The sequence below is a fragment of the Bos grunniens genome, chromosome 7 (assembly GCF_055505025.1).
Source record: "Bos grunniens cultivar Pamir isolate PY7600 chromosome 7, Bosgru_T2T1.0, whole genome shotgun sequence".
Lineage (NCBI taxonomy): Eukaryota > Metazoa > Chordata > Mammalia > Artiodactyla > Bovidae > Bos > Bos grunniens.
Window position 1 is genome coordinate 71,007,644 of NC_141171.1, and position 19,726 is coordinate 71,027,369.

The following is a 19,726-nucleotide window of genomic DNA, read 5'->3' on the forward strand; positions in this document are numbered from 1 at the left end:
TCTTGGTTTAATGCATCACTTTACCACCAGACTCTAAATGCATGAGGGCAGGGCCCGCCTGCTTTGCTCACCGATGTTTGTCTTGTGTTGAGCCCAGGACCTGGCACATAGTAAGAGTACAACACAATTGTTGATTGAGTGAATGAGTGGTTGTTTAAAGCAGTGAATACATAAGCAAATGGTTTTCCTTTTGCAGAGCAATGCTGGTATTTCTGAAAGGTTGTTTGAAAGGCAAATATAATACCAAATCTTATTCCATCTACTTTAATTATAATACTAAGGAGGGGGAATAAATCTTGCCCTTGACATGTAATAAAGTCGTATTTTAAAATCTGGACTGTCTCTTCCTCTCACTTATTTTTTAAAATGATAATTTCCTGATAGGACATAAATAATGGCACTTAAAATAGGTTCCCAACTTGGCTCCACTGATATCTAGCTGCTGATCATAGACAAAGTTAAACTCCACCTGTCAGTATCTACCTGTATGGTTCTTGGGAGGCTTTGAGTTGGTGGTGTGAAAGCCCTTTGAAAGCAAGGTCTCATTTATTATCCACTCTTCTCAACCTTGTTAGTAACAAGGAACAGGCTGTGTGCCAGAGATAGCTGAGTCGATTTGCAGGGCTGGATGATTGAGGGTGCTGAGAGAAATGAAAAGGAATGAGATTGGTTGAGAAATACTTAAGCAGGGAATAAAAGGGAGAGGGGGACCAGAGATCATGAAGGCAGGGGTTCATGTCTACCAGACTAAGCAAAATGGAGAGTACTGATTTTTCTGAGCTGGGGAAGATAACCTGAATGAAATCACCCTGGTGGCCGAATTCCCACATGAGGGAAGGATAAAGACTAAACCCACCTTGGTTGGCCCTGTGGTTACATAGGAGTGATGCTGAGTGTCCCTCAGGTGACCTTGGCTGCTCAGGGTTGTGGCTCTGTGGACAGGTTTGGGAGACTGCACAGTGCTTGGCAGCTATGGGAGGGCAGAGAACCAGGTGGAGTCCACTGCCCAGTACAGTCTGGGGCCAGTCACTGGGAGTGGGCACGGAAGTCCCTAGGCCCAGACCAAGAGTAAAGCAGCAGGGCAGAGGCAGGAAAGGCCAGCCATGCAGAGCCCAGGCTAAGGAGGGAATGAGAGGAGGAGGCAGCCTAGAGGAGGGCGTTCCTGGAGAGTCCTGCTTGGGTAAAGGGGCAGTGGCCCCACAGCAACAGGCTGCTGTTCCCTTGTAGGAATAGGGCTCCTTCGCTGCCAGGAGGCTTTTCCAGGAAGGCTGGGTTTTTGATATGGAAACATGCTATTTGCAGAAAAGCAAAAACCAACCAACAAAACAAAGAAGCTGCAGGTCTAGCAGGACATGTCTGATGGCTGTACTTGGGTTTCCTGTTTGGGATCCCATCTGATCCCTCTTCTTTCCCCTCCTCTTTCCAGTGAAAAAACCCTGCAAACTTAAGGAATGAATCCTCCCTCTTCACAAGGGACACGTACTTTCCCGTCTTGTTTACACAGAACTGCTGTTGTCAGTTCTCCGCCAATCTCCTATTCTCCTTGCTGGAGCATTTAATAACAACCAAGTTGGTATTAACTGGAGTCAACTAAAAACAAGTCATTCATTGATCCATTCATTCATTCAACAATATTCAACAAATCTACTTCTAGGTGTTATACACCATTTGGTGCCGTGGACACCATGGGTGATGAACACAGAATTTACATTCTAGTGGGGGGCAGACCACTAGAAGTAAACAAACAAAGTGTCAGCTTATGATAGGCACTGTGAATAAAAATAACGCAGAGAGAGGAGAGCCAGGGAGGCAGTTATTTTAGTAGGAAGGTTGAGAGAGGCCTCTCCACGGTCCCTCCCCCAAGCTCTCAATGATTTAACAAGATTTCACGGAGCTTCCCTGGCCTCACTCATGGGTGCTAAGGAGCAGCTGGGGGTTGGCTGAGTGACTACAGGGATTTAAAAAGGGCTTTCCCTCCGTGCTCTGGCCTCTGAAGTAGGCTCAGCCCTGCCAAGGGGAGCAGGTGCAAAGCTGAAATTCTAATTAAGAGTAAGTATTCCCATTTGCTTGTACAGCTGGAAACATCTGACCGGCTGAGTCTGCTGGGAGGAAGGTGGTGTTGGCTGCCGGACAGCGAGCAGCGGAGGCAGAGGCCATTCCAACTGGTGGTCACCCATCTCCTTCTCAGACAGCCTTCCTCAAAGGGGAACAGACATACATGGGACACAGTGAGTCAGAACGGGCCTCAGTGCACCAAATGTGTCTCCCCCTACCCAGGTCCCCCGGTGGAAATCTTGCCATTGAATGGTCCTGTTTTTGAAGGTGAAATGGCATCTTGAAATCTCTTCTCTGGGGCTTCCCTGGTGGCTCAGACTGTAAAGAATCTGCCTGCGTTGTAGGAGACCCAGGTTTGATCCCTGGGTCAGGAAGATCCCTTGGAGAAGGGAATGGCTACCCACTCCAGTATTCTTGCCTGGAGAATTCCATGGACTGAGGTGCCTGGTGAGCTACAGTTCATGGTGTCACAAAGAGTCAGACAGGACTGAGCGACTGACACTTTTACGAAGGTAAAATGGCATCTTGAAATCTCTTCTTTACCAAGAGAGACAACTGTGGGATGTGTGAATCAGATCAGATCAGATCAGACCAGATCAGTCGCTCAGTCGTGTCCGACTCTTTGCGACCCCATGAATCGCAGCACGCCAGGCCTCCCTGTCCATCACCAACTCCCGGAGTTCACTGAGACTCGCGTCCATCGAGTCAGTGATGCCATCCAGCCATCTCATCCTCTGTCGTCCCCTTCTCCTCCTGCCCCCAATCCCTCCCAGCATCAGGGTCTTTTCCAATGAATCAACTCTTCGCATAAGGTGGCCAAAGTACTGGAGTTTCAGCTTTAGCATCATTCCTTCCAAAGAAATCCCAGGGCTGATCTCCTTCAGAATGGACTGGTTGGATCTCCTTGCAGTCCAAGGGACTCTTCTCCAACACCACAGTTCAAAAGCATCAATTCTTCGGCGCTCAGCCTTCTTCACAGTCCAACTCTCACATCCATACATGACCACAGGAAAAACCATAGCCTTGATGTGTGAATAGATCCATCTCAAAGAGAAAAAGTTTTTACTTTGACCCACAATGCCCTGTATGATATGCAACCTCCATGCCCTGGGTAGGCTCCATAATCTTGGGGGCCCCATACAGAATGACAAGTCGGCCCCTGCATTATTGTGACCTCCCTGAGGGCAGAGTTTTGTCTCTCTTTTGGTTGGATGGCCGCTTTTTTGCCAGTGCCTGGCGCCTGGTAGAGGCTCACGATATACTGTTGTTGAATAAAGGCTCGGTGTTTAAGTCATGACGTGGATGTGTTAGTAGGGCTTCTTTTAACATGTGTTAGGACTTTCTCTGTATCAGATGGGAAGCCAGGTGGCTCAGTGGTAAAGAATCTGCCTGCCAAGCAGGAGATGCAGGTTCGATCCCTGGGTCGGGAAGATCCCCTGGAGAAAGAAATGGCAACCAATTCCAGTATTCTTGCCTTGGAAATCTCTTGGACAGAGAAGCCTGGTGGGCTACAGTCTATGCTGTCACAAAAGAGTTGGACACAAATTAGCGACCATATAGCAGCTGCAGCTGTTTCAGGCACAGGGCTAAGGCAGTGGTTTTCAGCCCTGGCTACAAATGAGGATCCCTCTAGAAATTTCTACTAATCCCAGTGCCAGACTCTCCCCTGCATCCATTCTATCAGAATCTAGACAGGGAGGTATTTTTAAAGATTCCAATGTGAGGTGAAGCTTGACAACCAGGGGTCCAGGTGTATTCTATTTGTTGTTAAAGGCTGTTGTACACCGGAGTCACCTGGGTAGCTTGGCTACTGCTCAGATGCCTGGGCCATCTTCAGAAATTCAGAAACCAGTAAGTTTGAGAAGGGGTGGTTCTGGTAACAAAATCCCAGGGGATTTTGCTCACACTAAAGTTTAAAAATGTAAATTATCTTGTTGAACCCTATGATTATGCCCATTATACAGACAAGAAAAATAGGCACTGAGAGAGATTAAATAGTTTGTCTAAAGTAACAAGGTAAGTAACTGGCAGAACTAGGATTTGAACCCAGGGCTTCTGAAGCCATGGTCTGGGCTTACCCATTAGCTCCCTTGCCTTTCATTTGTAATGAAAACCTGTTTGCTCTGGGAGCAGAGGGTAAGTGGTTGTGAAAATTAAAGATTAACAAGGTGCATGCATGTAACGCTGTTTTGAGGATGGGCAGGTTGGTACTACTACCCGCATGGGGAAGAAATAAGTCCAGCAGGGAACTGACCTCCACCCCTAGGGTCAGTTAGGCTTTAAGGGGCAGAGCTGGCATTGCAACCCTGGTTTCTGGATTTTAGATCTGGCCCATTTCTTCCAGACCTTCAAGTTCCACATTAGCAAACAAATCACTGAGCAGCTAGAATCTTTATTGCTTGCACCTGGTGCAGAGTTGGTTCTCAAGCAGTGATGCCTAAATGAGTAGCCATGGGGATAGCTGGCTGGGTGGGTGGGTGAGGGAGTGAAGGGGTCTGGGTGGCACCCTTGTGTCTCTGGTGGGGTTACTGTCTCCATTTTTCAATTAGAATTGTGACCACTAGAGGGCGATGTCGGACAAGAGAAAGGAAAAGATGCTTTACTGCTGTTTGTAGGACTGGAGAAAACATTAAAAATACATTTCTGGTGTAGATTTAAACCAAAAGGGGAGGCTCTAATTCACAGCACAATTAAAGTGAGCATTGCTTTCCCCTGGGCTTGCAGGCCGCTGAGAACCTTTTTCAAACCACAGGAACACGTGGGCCACCCCTGACCTTTCTAGATTTAAAATCAACAGATCAAGGGGAGGGGGGACATCTTGGTTGGCCTGAAAATTGGATGTTTATAGATAATAGGCAGTTTTAAAGAAAAGACATTTTGCAGTTTCCCAGACTTTTACAACATTGATGGGAGTTAATGTTTCGAGAAATTGTATTATGATGAAGTTGTATGCTGAATTAATTTTCCGTAAATAAAGCCATACATTTCTACAGATTGCTTTTCCTGCCCTATCATGGGGGTGTGCACTCTTGGTGGATGAACATTCTCTCCCCTTCCTCTACCTGCCATGCTCTTCTCCATGAGCCCTGGAGTAAGAGAGACCTGGTTTTGAATCTGGGCCATGTTGCCACAGCTTGTGTGACCTTGGGAAAGTCACTTATGTTCTTGGACGTTAAAATTGTCACCTAAAGAGTGACAATATTCTCCTAAAGAGGGAGAGGAATTATACTTCAAGTTTGTCATGAAGTCCAAAAAGAAGATGTGGAAAGTTTCCAGCTTGGTGCCTCAGGCAAAGACCTCAGCTCATGGGAGCCATCTGTCATGTTATGCTCCCATTTGCTTGGGAGCACAGTCAAGACTGAGAAGTAGGCACAAGTCACTTGGGAACTCCCCCTGGCTTCAGTTCTTTGCCCTTCTCTCCTTTTGCATGGGGCACAGAAAGTTTTGTTGTCAAAAGCAGACAGATCTTCAGTGAGAATTAACCCGTTGCTCCTCCCTAGTGTTACAACTAACTCACCCCAAGATTTGCATTTGTCTGAATTTTGGAAGGAATGATGGTAAAGCTGAAACTCCAGCACTTTGGCCACCTCATGCGAAGAGTTGACTCATTGGAAAAGACTCTGATGCTGGGAGGGATTGGGGGCAGGAGGAGAAGGGGACGACAGAGGATGAGATGGCTGGATGGCATCACTGACTCGATGGACGTGAGTCTGGGTGAACTCCGGGAGTTGGTGATGGACAGGGGGGCCTGGTGTGCTGCGATTCACGGGGTCTTAAAGAGTCGGACACTACTGAGCAACTGAGCTGAACTGAACTGAATTGGAGAGGGAAAGAATGGTGGCCTTTCAGAATCAAATCCTACGTAGTCGTAATAATGATGATAAACATAAGAACATTTCCTGGCACATATAATACGGTCTGCACTGTGCTAAATGTTTTATATGCATTATCTTCTTTAATTTTCACTGCAAATTCTGTGAGGTAGGTGTTTTATCATGCTCTTTTTACAGATGGGGCAATGGAGGATCAGAGAGTTTAAGGAACCTGGGCTGAGATCACACAGCTATTAAGTGGGCAAAACTGGAGTCAAGCTCAGGTCTGACTCCAAAGCTTGCTGTTGAGAAGGAAACTGGAAATAAAAATATGCACATCACTCATGCACTCTACCATGCCGACATCATAGAAAGATGTAGCATGTTGGGAGGTTGAAGGGAAGGAGAGGCACATGTAACAGACAGACTCAGAAAAACTTGGTGGAGGTGATGCTTTCTGAGCAGTGACCTAAAGATTAGCGAGGGTTCCAGCAGGCAGAGATGAGGTAGGAAGAAGCCTTTACAGGTGAAGGCAAAGGCAGAGAGGCTGGCAAGCATGGGGACATGGATATGTTCAGTAATGCATCACCATATGACATTGATGCTATCTGTCATTATGGAGGAGGAAAATGAAGCACAGAGAAGGTGACTAACTTGGCGAAGGTCACACAGCTAAGTGGTAGAGTTGGCATTTGAACTGCCACATGTCTCTTAGACCATCTTTAAGGTGGAGATCACCTATGGATTTTAACTCAGTCATTAAGAGATTGTGGCTTTAGGGAGGATTCCAGGTCCAGCAGCCCAGCCACACCCAAGCCACTTACCATGTGCCCCCACCTAGAAGTGTGTGGGAGCCAGGATGGGGGAGAATACTAGGGAGAAGAAGAATTATAACAAGACTGTACCTTTGCACCACACTTGCTTTTCTTTTCCTCCTGCCTTGGCATCCAGTTACTATCTTGCATTCTTTTCCATTGAATAATAATAATAACTCACTAACCACCTGTCAACCCTGAGATAATGAAGACAGGGTGGAGGTCGGGTGTCATAGTTAGGAAGTGGATGAAAGGTTCAAGAGCAGCCAGTGCCGCTGACCACTCTCCTGCTCCCCTTCTTGGTGGTTCTCTTCCTAGACTCACAACAGCTCCAGAAATGTCTCTGAAGCTCAAGGAGTCTGTCTTGCGGGGCCGGAGACTGTGGAACTGGCCTGGGAGACTGGATCCTGCTTCCTGGCCCAGTGCCGTCTCTGCTGCCCCTACCCTCCAGCCCTCAGGGTCTCTGCTGCTTCTTCCTGTCTGTCAGCAGCAGTCAGCAGTTGCCATGGACTGTGAGTTGCCCAACACCACCACAGATCTCAGCCTCAGGTTCTTGTCCCCTGAGAACTTGGCCTACAGGGGACAGGAACCCCAGGCCACTGGTGGATCTGTTTAAGTGGGTTTTAGGATTCATGGAATCCTAACTTGTTTTACATCTGTGACCAGAAACTGCCTTGGCCCTGGAGGGACATTTGTAGGGCAGGGGTGTATTCACAGATGGACAAGGCACAAACAGAAATCTCATTTAGAGGGAGGTGAGGTGTGAGGGGCACTGGAGGGTATTCCAACTGTGGACTGAGGGGAATTTCCAAGGTAGTGGGAAGAGTGGAGACTCACCTCCATGTCTTCCTGGCGAAGGGAGGAAGAACACGTGTGCATTCATTCTGTCATTCAGTTATTCATCCATTCACTCAGCACACACATGTGCATGTTCAGTCGCTTAGTCGTGTCTAACTCTTTGTGACCTTATGGACTATAGCCCATCAGGCTCCTCCGTCCATGGGGTTCTCTAGGAAAGAATACTAGAGTGGGTTGCTGTTTCCTCCTCGAGGGGATCTTCCTGACCCAGGGATTGAACTCGTGTCTCTTGTGTCTCCTGGATTGGCAGGCGGATTCTTTACCACTAAGCCACCTGGGAAGCCCCAACATGTACACACTGAGCACCTATTCTGTACCAAGCAGTGTTGAAGCAGGGAAGGAAAGAGAAAATTCTTGCCCTCAAGGTGCCCTCACCCCATTCTCCTGGAGATGATAGGGGGCAGGGGTGAGCAAATACCTATAAATAAAGCAAATATCTAGTAAATTAGATGACAGTGACAAGTGACATTGGGGAAAGCAAACCGGGGAGGGGGGCATGGCAGGCTGGTGACGTGGAATCTGTCTATATATGGATCTTCCTTGTAGTTCCAGATGGAGCTAGAATCAGATTCTTTTTCTTCTAATCAACCTGGTCATTATTCAGAGATGCCAGATTCAGATTCACTCCATTTAGGTAAAATGCAGGCAAGTTCAATATCTGGCACCCAGAGTTAAAGAGGGGACTTAACAGTGAAGCTACTGTCTGTTCCAGATGGGGCCCAGGCACACTGAGCTGAGCTGCCAGGGTGCAGGGGAGGTGCCCAGGAACCTGGGGTGGTGGGGGTAGGAACACTTCTATCAGTGGATCTCAGTGCTCAAGGCCAGAATGAATGCATGTCCTGGGCCCTAGAGAGGTGGCCAGGCAGGTAACATGGCTGGGCATTCTGGGGCTTGAGTTTCCCTAACATGAGACTATAAACACAAATGTGGCTATAGGCCAACCATGTTGTTACATGTTAAATGGGGCTCTGGTACCTGAACCAAATCAGCATTGCTGCTGCTGCTGCTAAGTCGCTTCAGTCGTGTTCAACTCTGTGCGACCCCAGAGATGGCAGCCCACCAGGCTTCCCCGTCCCTGGGATTCTCCAGGCAAGAACACTGGAGTGGGTTGCCATTTCCTTCTCCAATGCATGAAAGTGAAAAGTGAAAGTGAAATCGCTCAGTCGTGTCTGACTCCTAGTGACCCCATGGACTGCAGAACCCCATGGACGGAGGAGCCTGATGGACTATAGTCCATAAGGTCACAAAGAGTTAGACACGACTAAGCGACTGAACATGCACGTGTGTGTGCTGAGTGAATGGATGAATAACTGAATGACAGAATGAATGCACACATGTTCTTCCTCCCTTCGCCAGGAAGACATGGAGGTGAGTCTCCACTCTTCCCACTACCTTGGAAATTCCCCTCAGTCCACAGTTGGAATACCCTCCAGTGCCCCTCATACCTCACCTCCCTCTAAATGAGATTTCTGTTTGTGTACCAGGCTCCTCCGTCCATGGGATTTGCCAGGCAAGAGTACTGGAGTGGGTTGCCATTGCCTTAGTTACCTTCTATTTAGGGCCCATAAGCATCTTCTATTTTCACAGTCCACAGGGAGGCCCAAGAAACACAGATTTATGAGAGAATGGCTTTCTTTTGGCCACACAGTCTCATTCTGAAGTACTAGGGGCTGGGCTCCAACATATGCATTTTGCAGGGAACCCAATTCAGCCCATAGCAGATGGGCAGTGGCTAGATGAAGAAAGGCCCAGGAGCTGTGTGAAGGAGCATGGATTTCATCTGAGGTCTCACACAGAGCGACGATGCTCATGTTTACATTTTACAGAGTTCTAATAGATGCAGTGAGGGGAAAGACTTGGTGGAGGGTGGAGATGGGTTTGAAAGTTCTGGGGGTGCTCTCTGAGAGCACCTGGCAGAGGGGAAATGCAGGGGTCAGAAGCAATGACTTGAGATGGGTCAACTGCAAGGGGGCTGGACAGAGTGAGTTAGATTTCTGGTTTGGACTACTGGGTGCACTGTGGGAATTGTAACTGAGAGTCCTGGAGGAGAGTGTGGCCCACGCAAAGGGGTGAAGATGGGTCCACGGTGGTGGGGGGACATGCTGAGTTTGAGGAACCAGTGGGACATCTGAGTGGAGGCCGATCTCCAGCTCTGGAAAGAAATCTGAATAGAGACATGGATCTGGGACTCATTAGCTTGGGTGGTAATTGAAGCCATGGGAATGGATGAGGGAGGGGTACTGGCCATGAGTTTGAAGATTCAGAAGTGAGCTGAAAACTGTTCTTGTTAAAGCTGGAGATGAGTGTGCCCAGAATGACAAATGCTCTGCTGATATGGAAACCCCGCTAATTTTTACGCCCATGTTCTATCTGAGGAGTCACTGGAGACTGGGGGTGAGGAGAGATCCTCTGGTCTCCTGGGTGTTAGCTCTTTTCCCAAGCCCGCAGGGTGTTTAATCAACTTTTGAGACTTAATGAGTTACTGGACACCCTCCCAGCTGAGTCAGCCCAGGGCCCCCTCCTGGGATGATCTGTGAGTGGCCCTCCAAGACAGAACCACCTGCTTTATCAGGCATGGGGGTGTGACTGCCCAGGCTAGCGAGATCCAGCCGCTGGTCTACACAGCATCACTAATGATGCCAGTGAAGGAAAAATATTTGCTGAACTTTGAGGATGCATGACACATAATTTTGGTAGTCTTAGCAGGTTCATCTTTTTAAGATGTCTTTCTTGGACTGCTTTTAAAGTAATACCAGCTGACATGTATAGAGTCCTCATGAGTTCAGATGATGTGTGAAGCATTTTTCCTGTGCTGTCTCACTCCATCCTCACAGATGGTTGTGCCTATCTTCCTAATAAACACACAAAAACTCGGAGAGGGAAGCAGCTTGGGTGAGTTTGTGCAGTTTGCAGTGGAGGGGCCTGGACATGAACCTCAGCAGGCTGATGTGAAGCCTCCATGTTGTCACTTAGCTACTGCCTGGTGTGTTCCTTCATGGAAGGGACACCTCCTCTGTTTCCCTGGCCTCACAGTCAGACACACACCTGGGGCTTGTTTCTAGCTCATCCCATGGGCTGGCATGTGACTTGGGTCAGTTGTTTACCCTCTCTGTGTCTCAGTCTGCTTTTTCTTTTTTTTAAATGAGACCATTATGCCTACTAGAATGGGACTTCAGAGTGAGTTTAGTGATAATGAGGCATAATGATTGTGAAGCATTTGGCTCCATGCTTGGCTCCAGGCACATAGTAAGTGCCTGTGGCAGATGGTTCTATTCAGAGATGGCCACAACAGTATCTGTCCCATCCCATAGGCTCTTTTGCACCTGTGATGGTAACACTTCTTCACTGACCATAGGATTTAGATCCCATCCTCTTGAACCAGGAGGTACCTTTGTAATCACCTTGGCCAACAGGCTAGGATGGAAGTGATGCTAGGTGACTTCTGAGGCTAGGTTATAAAAGTGTCTGCCTGGCTCTCTCAGTCTGTCTTGAGACACGTGCCCAGGGAGCCATGAACCAATATGTAAGCTGTCTGGTTATCCTGTGGCCTCTGGGCTGGAAAGTGCATGTGGGGAGACCCCTCAGAGATAGAGCCTCAGCTCTTCCAGCCCCCAGACCTTTAAGTGTGTCCAAAAAGTGTGTCAATTCCTACTGACTGGGAGTTTATCAGCAATCATAAAGGCTAATTAGATTGTCTGATACCAGAAGGTTTGGACTGTGCAAATGAGGGCAATCAGGATGAGAGCCCTGCATATGGCAGCAGAAGGAGGGGCATTCTCCATCTCTTCCCTGAGAGGCCTCTGTAAGCCAAGGTAATAAGACATCCTTTGGTGCATCATTTTACGCTTCCCCCAACACTTCCATATCAGTAATCTCATTTCAGCTACACCATATGCCTCCAGGTTGGAGTAGGACAAGAGTTATTTACTCCATACTCCAGCTGAGCAAACTGAGGTACAGTGAGAGGAGGGGACAGAATTCAGGGACATATAATTGGTTAGGGGCAGAGCAAAGAAAGTGTGTTCTCCTTGCCTTCCAACCCTAGCTCTTCAACTTGTTAGCTGTGTGACCTTAGGCAAGTTATTTAACTTTTCTGTGCCTCAGTTTTCTCATCTATAAAATAGGGATCGAAATGGCACTCCTTTATAGGGCTGTGGTGAAGATTAATTTAGATATTTCATGTGAAGTGTTTAGGGCATTATTAGACAGTATGGAAAAGCTGGGAATTGGCTGACTAGGGGGTTTCAAATCAGGTAGTCTAACTCCTGACTCCACACTGGTGGGCCCAAGTCCCAGAAATTCCTACCAATCCTCCAAAAGGAGGTCCAACAGCAATATCCCAGGTACTCCCAATATTCCCTGGAGAGCCTAACTTTGAGTCCACCTTGGCCACTGTGCCTTGATTACATGATGCCTAAACTGAAGGCAGCACCATCACCACCTCTTTTTTTAATGCAGTCCAAGATTTCACTGTTTTTTTTTTTTTTTTTTTTTTTGCAGTCAGAGCATACTATTGACATCCTGAGTCGGCAGTAAAATCCAAAGCGTTCTTACCACAGGTACTTACGTCAAGCTGCATTCCTACACATCTAGGATTGACACAGGTGGAGATGTAACAAAACCGACTATGGCATCATTAGTTTGTTACAAAAGATTTTGCTTTGTTGACATCAGCTACTTGGAGAAGAACCCAGATGAGTTCCTCCTCCTTGGGTACTTGGAAATGCCCCTGTGCTGTTTCTAATACACCCTCCTTTTTTTCTTAAGTTCGTATGAGTGGCTTGCTGTTACTTGCAACCAAAAAAGTAAGTGACGGACTGACTTCTGGGTGGTCCACATGTAGGAAGGAAGGAGGTGTAGCATGGATATCTTGCATGGTAGTGTAGAGAAGGCAAGCACTGGGAGCTTGTGCCATGTGCCACATCCAAGCCTGTGGCTGGTGTTATGGCTGATCATGAGTTTTTCCTGCTGAGTCTGGATGTGACTTTAGCTTTGATTAGCGTCACCTGCATGCGAAGAGACTATGTTCTAAGAGGACACTGGTGTAATTAATCAGGCTTCTAGCTTTTTTGTTGTTCAGATGGCTCCCCAGCTCCCTTAATGCACTGCTGTCTCACCCACATTTTTCCAGCTTGCCCACAAGGATGAAATGATATTTTTGTCATGTCTTATTTCTTGCTGAACTACAAATTCTCTAAGTGGCCACACTGCTTGATCCTACTCGTCTAGCAAAACTATGTGTGGTACTTGCTCAGATGGTCACTGGGTGGTGGTCTGTGGGCCCCACAGTGGGTGGATGGGTCAGAGTGGATGGAACCCAACCCCAGAGCCCACTGGGCATCCCTTTTGCAGTCAGCGCTGGGATGTTAACTCCTGTGGGTGCATTTCCACCAGGTGCCTTTGCTTAGGTGACATACGGTACATGGCAAATGGACTCTGTTATGTCTCTGGCTCTTTATGTAGCTCCTGGGCAGTATCGGAGGACAGTGCTGACTCAAGTGGAGGCTGAGCCACCCCTGATGCTTTTCTGCCTTGTCTTTGAATCCTGCAAGTTGTGTCCTACTTGACCCGCATTGTCTCCCCACCTCAGGCCCCAGTCTAAGGACACCTTTCTATTCTGGGGAGATGTAAGTTCACCCTTACTTATATTCTCTCAAATATATTGTCTATGCATAAGCCCTTCTTATTTGCCTGTGCCTTGGCTTTTGAAGCTCGAAGTTAGTCATTAACTTCTTTTTTTCTTCTGCTTTATTTTATACCATCGCTTCCTTAAGGGAAGGAATGCAGACTGCTGGGCTAAATAAAAAAGAAGAGAAACACAGGGCTATAAGGAAATGCCAGAATGGAAAAGCATATTGTTGCATATTTTAGAAATGTTTTCCCACTGCAAAAAGTATAGAAACTTTTTCAACCTAGCCTAAGCAAATTAGAGGAGTTTATGATAACAGTGAGGTTTAGGCAAGGCATGGGGAGAAACATCTGGCTGTCACAAATGATGGGGTTCAGGACCCAGGCAGCATGAAAAGCTGGAAGAAGGCACACTCACCATTGTCACTGCATGGGTCCCACCATCTCTCATCTCTGCCCCTCTTGGAATGTCTACTTGGCTCACCTCTCTCGGGACTGGTTTTCACACGGCTATGGTGGGCATATGACATTTGGATCCCCATCCCTGCCTGTAGCTCAGATGGTGCCTTTGTACCAATTGGAAAAGCTGCCCTTTCACAGAAACACTTTACTACCATCTGCTGAATGCCGTATTAAAAATACATAAATAAGGGAGGATTGCAAATGTAAATATCCACTCCAGAGCTGTTTAATGAACAGTTTATAGTGTTGTGTGCCATGACTGAAAGGGTGCCTCCAGTTATCCTCAGAAGCAGCCACAGAGAAGAACCAACATTCTTGAGTCTGAACCCCAGAGAAACTCTGGTCCAGCCTGGCCCAGGTGTCCACCTGCCTGTGCTTCAGGCAGCAGTCGCAGGGGGCCAACTGGCCAGTACAAAAGTGTCTTCAGACAAGTAGCTGTGAAGGGTGGGCAGACCACCCCAAAATGCACATGCACAGGGATTTATCACATGCATGTTAGGGTATTTCTTTGTCAAACCCCCCAAATTTAACACATCCTTTGAAATACTGAATCAATAAATCTCAAGATAAAAGTTCTTTAGCAGGACTAACATGGTAGTTTCTTTTGGGACCAACCACTCTACAGGTCACCTGATGCATTATTGTCTATTGTTGTTGCTTAAAATGGAATGATCAGCCTAAATGTCAGTTCCTCGGTAAACCTTACTTGATCTCTTGAGGAAACAGCATTTCCTTAATTCAAGCAAGGTTAATGAAGGGCGCTTTCCCAAAGGTGAGGGCAGAGTTAAGGGAATCTAACAGGGAAGTTAATGTATTGCTGGAGCTAGCAAAGGCTGGCAGCCTTACTTCTGCTATACTTGAATAGGTAAGTGTGGGAGCAGCTTTTGGAGTTGAGAAAGTGGTCAGAGTTGTAGGGATTGTGTAGAGGGTGCCTGGCAGGACCTATGGTCTCAGGTAGCAGGGAGGCAGCCAACTTACTAGGGAAGCAGCTGGGAAAGTAAATATCTCGACTTCACTCTCTCCTCCTCTCCAGACTCCTGCCAGTGCCTTGATTGTCTGAATCAGAAGCCAGCAGACAAGAGATGCTGTTAAAACAGCCCATATATGTTAACTTCCTGAGAGTACAAAGGATGGAGATAGATGGAAAGTGAATCTGGGAGAGGCAAATGGAAAATATCCAGCACATCCCAAACTAGGTCCCTCTCCTATTTGCTGCTCCAGATGACTGCATTTCCTCGTCATAATGCTCATTCTAATTTATTGTTTCTGTTGGGAGATTAAGCCTTCCCAGGTGGCTCAGTGGTAAAGACTCTGCCTGCCAAGCAGGAGATGCAGATTCGAGCCCTGGGTTGGGAAGATCTCCTGGAGAAGGAAATGGCAACCCACTAGTATTCTTGCCTGGGAAATCCCATGGACAGAGGAACCTGGCGGGCTACAGTCCATGGGGTCACAAAGAGTCAGATACAACTTAATGACTAAACTACCACCATTGGGAGATTAATCATATGGTAAGGATTGTGTCTGACTTGTTCATTGCTCTATTCCCAGTGCCTACCACTGTGCCTGGTTTGCAATGGTGTGCAATAGTACTTGGGAAATGAGTGGGTGGATATGTCTGAGGTCCCCTTATGGGCTATAAATGTCTTTGAGAACAGTGAATCTCCCAGCACAATGCTTGCACATAAAGGGAGATTTCTGGTGAATAAATATCTGTGTACTTAAGTGAATGGATGAATCCTAAGGATAGGGAACCCAGAAAACCCCATGGTACCAAGTTTATGTCAAGATTCAACCTCAAACTTGTTAAATTTAGCAGAATCTGTTCCTTCCTGAGAGGCCCAGGAGCTTATACATGAGTCTTCTTCTCCAACCCTTTATCCATACAACCTTGGTCTGGTAGCATCCACTCCATTTCCTCAGAAGCAGACTAGGGATGTTCACTTCAGCCCTAGTGGAGAAGTGAACCATGACCAAGGCTGAGACCATCAGTCTCTCCCTGGGAATCAGCCTCTCAAATCCATTAATGATGGAGAATGTACCCCTTTCCTTGCTCTCTATCTTTTTCCCCTCAAATTGATCAGAGGTAGTGCTTGTTCCATGCATTAAAAAACTGATGCACTCAGATACCAGACTTATCAGGTCATATGCTGATGTGTTTACAATCTTCGGCTTTGCAGTTGCACTGTGTGATTTCACTTCCAGCTCTGCTAATTCTTAGCTGTGTGACATTAGGCAAGTTACTTGTCTTCTCTGTGCCTCAGTCAAGGATTCAATGAGTTAAATCATGTAAAAGCATGTGCCTGGCACATGGTGAGCACTCAGTAAATTTTATCTGGGTCTTGACCACTCAAACAACTTGAGAAAAAATAATTGATGGAGTTATACTTCTTTAAGCAGTGGGTAAATGAAAATAACAATCATGGAATAAATTGGAATGAATCAGACATTTCTCGGACACGACTGAGCGACTTCACTTTCACTTTTCACTTTCATGCATTGGAGAAGGAAATGGCAACCCACTCCTGTGTTCTTGCCTGAAGAATCCCAGGGACGGGGGAGCCTGGTGGGCTGCTGTCTCTGGGGTCGCACAGAGTCAGACACGACTAAAGCGACTTAGCTGCAGTAGCAGCAGCAGACATTTCTCAAGGGTTACTTGTGTCTTCCCATCCGCTCTGCTATAGGGTAAGTATAGAGAAAAAAGGTTCGAGAGCTATTTCTAAAGGAAGCATTAAAAATGAGCTGGTGCCTTTTTAATTTTTCAAGAAAATCTAGAGGCCAGTGGATGTATCTGGTATTCAGTCTTCTCTTTCTGCAAAGTTCATGGGTTCTTGGCTCTAAATAAGCTTAGTTCTCTATAGCTTCCCACAAGGAAATTAAATTTTCAGGTCCTGCACAAAAGTTTAGTTATCGCTAATATAATCATCTGTGCTGTCACTGCAGGGCTGTAGGATTTGGGAGGGGGGAGAATGGGATTTGACAGCAATAAAAAAATTCCTCCTCTGGCCCTCCCTCTCCGATACTCAGACATACGTTCCTCAAGCACACACCAGCACAACCATACGTGTATGTACACAAAGGGGTAGACTTTCTCAGACAGTTATCCTGAGTGACTTTTTAAAAACTCAACCCAGCCAGCCTTTTGACAGTGTCTTGTTAGCCTGAACCAAGTGTTGAGGGAGCAGAAGAGAAGGGGTGCCATCAGCATGGTCATGTCCTGATCCTGCCTTCCAGGAGATTCCATAGTGATATGCTGGTGGCAGGAGGGGTGGGGTGGTGGGAGAGAGAGAGAGAATGCTTACCAGGATCTGATACAAGGTAGACTGTGATAAGGGCTATGTGAGAGGTTAAAAAGTTGCTAAAGGTTGCTCTCTCTCTCTAACTTGTTTTATATGTGATTCTGTGTAGTAGTTTGGGAGTTAACCAGACTTGTTTTGCCATCTGGATTTGACTGTGGGATTCACTACTTAAGAGTAGTGACACTCTCTGAGGTTAATTTCCTAGTCTGTAACAGGATAGTATTATCACCTCTCTGTATGTGCTAAGATTGCTTTCTGTGGCAAATAACAGAAGTCAGATGGCAGTGGCTTCACCAAATAAAAGCATATTTTTCTCATGGAACAAGTAGTTCAGGGGTAGGCAGTCTGGAATTGGTACCATTGCTCAAGGGACCCATCAAGGATGTAGGGTCTTGCTGCCCCAGCATCCAGGGCCACAAGGGGGCAATTCCAGCACCAGGCAAAATGGTAAGAGGTCAGCTTTGAAGAGCTTTCTGGAGAGCCCTACTTAGTTTTTCTATCTTATCCTTCATTGGCCACCACTATGCTGGGATGACCAACCCTACCTGCAAAGGAATCTGGGATATCAAGTAGTTTAACTGGACATACTGTTGTCTCAAACATAACTGAGGTCCTGTGAGGAAGCAAGGAGAGAGCCCAGCATATCTGCAACACAATCTTGGGATTTGTTGAGAGGACTCCCTGAGAAATGTCAAGTTCTTGGCCCAATGCCTGACATACAACTATCATTAGCAACTGAAACTCTTTCCAGTGTCTTCTCTGAGGAGGATCCCTCAGTAATGTGGCCATTGGAGACTCAGGCTCCTCACTGACTTGGCTCCCCCTAACTTCTGCTCATCTGAATCTGACTCATGCCTCATGACTCAGGCAATCTCAGCTCCTAGACAAAGTCTTTCCTCACTTCTCTGGTCCTCAAAGGCATCACCTGCTCTATTGAAAACCTGTAACACAAAATAACTACTACATTACTCAAATGTAATTTAACATATGTTTCTTGGTATGACTAATTTATACCTCTGTTTATTTTTTTCTCCTAACAAGATTATAAATTTACTGAGGACAGAAATGATGTTTTATTCCTGCATCCCTGCCTCAAAGCTTTGTTACTTGTTCTTACACAGAGTAGATGCTCATGTTGAATAGATTGTAGGGTTTGGGAGGTGGCCAGCTTTTGTTTAAGTTGCTAGTAGAGCTGGGGATGTGATACTCCAGAGATTTATCCCCATGTGTGCAGTAGTGAATCACATTCTTTGGGTCATCTGCTATTCTGTATACATTGGTTTTCTGAGCAGAGATAGCCAAGATATGGTCTAGTAAACATGGATTGTGGTCACTCTCTGAGAAAAATCAGGGTAAAAAGTGAGGATAGAATGAATGCCTACATAGAATCAAGTATTTATTGATTCATTAATTTATTCAACCGAGTGCCTGCTAGGCACCATGCGAAGTTTGAAGCTCTTGATCCTGTGTCTCTTCCTACAGCTTCTTCCAGTCTTGAGGCAGGATGAGCTCCTTTGCTCAGAAGTACTCACTTCCTTCAGGTTTTGACTCAAGGGGAATTTCCTGATCCCATCAATTTCAAAACCATTTTATATTAATAATCTCGACTCGGCTACTTGCTTTCAAGGGGAGCCCTGACGAATAATGAAGAAAGAAGAACATGCAGTAGGACTACTGTGAGTGGGAAAGCCCCAGGCACACTTGCCCCTTTTACCAGCTCACATCCTGGTCTCTTTTGGGTCCCTGTGTGAGCTATCAGTAACCCCCTTTCTCCCGGTCCCATGTGAGGGAAAGGATTTGTCTTCAAGCAGATTATATTTCATCCCTTAAAATGAATCCAGCAATTGATTTCCGAGCCCTTGTTATGTATAAAGTACTATGCTGGCACTGATGACAAGAACACAAAGATATTAAATCATTTAAAGAACTGATTAAATGTTTGATTAGAGTGTGCAAGCTAATGGGGGTGTCTTCATCTTTGTAAGACTGATACAGCACTTTCTCTGTGCCAAGCCCCATGCTTAATGCCGTACATACTTTTTCTCCTTGGATCCTCTGAGGATTCACAACAACACTGTGAAACAGGTGGAAGATAAAATAATTATCTTTTATCTCCCCCTTTCCCCAACCACTCACCCACCTTCTGCTTAAAGTTGAATCCATGAGGGAGGGGTAAGGGTTAGAGATTTAAAAAGGATCCAAAATTCTGGAAAGAAACCACTTGTTGGCTGGGTGCCCCATACTGATATGGGGTGACACCAGTAGAGTAGAAATAGCAGCAGTTTTTGAGTAGCAGAGGCTTGTGATATCTCCCCTGCATCTTGCCTCTGAGTCTCTTTCGAGTACAGAGTGGGTGGATGTGATCTGAAGAAGTCCCTTAATAGAGGAGAGGAAGGTAGTTAAAAAGTCAGAGTCAGGTGCCATCGATGGGGGTCACTGTGATGTGATTTGAGGTGATGTCATGGCAGAGTCTTTACTGTGGATGAGCCATGGTTGGGGCCTCAGGATCAGCAGAGCCAGGAAGATGCTGAGTCACAGGGAGGAAAACCTGCATGCTCTGTGCCACTATTCAATCAGCTATGGGCACTTTAGAAGGAGGAATGACAAGGGAAAAGCTACCATCCAAGACCAGCAGGATGACATATCTTGGCTGAGGTCAGCTGTGATGTTGAGTGGTACCTGGACCTGCCAGGATGACAGGCTTTATCTGGAACAGATGACCTTCCCATGAGGCCAGGGGGTGGTTTGGGAAAAAAAATCTTTCCAGGAATTTAGCTTCCCCCTCAAGGGAGACAAGAAG

At 46.5% G+C, this 19,726-nt stretch overlaps 1 long non-coding RNA gene across 3 annotated transcripts; it reads left to right on the forward strand.

Annotated features, from left to right (window-relative positions):
* Positions 1 to 2,005: 2,005 nt before the first annotated feature.
* On the forward strand, positions 2,006 to 18,857 carry LOC147369795 (uncharacterized). Of its 3 annotated transcripts, XR_015167897.1 has the most exons (5): positions 2,032 to 2,228; positions 12,041 to 12,099; positions 13,004 to 13,167; positions 14,664 to 15,138; positions 18,409 to 18,857. It is a non-coding gene; the product is annotated as an uncharacterized LOC147369795 (long non-coding RNA). The 3 variants fall into 3 exon arrangements; XR_015167896.1 differs by lacking the exon at positions 14,664 to 15,138; XR_015167895.1 differs by lacking the exons at positions 14,664 to 15,138; positions 18,409 to 18,857 and having other exon boundaries at positions 2,006 to 2,228; positions 13,004 to 13,216.
* Positions 18,858 to 19,726: the final 869 nt, after the last annotated feature.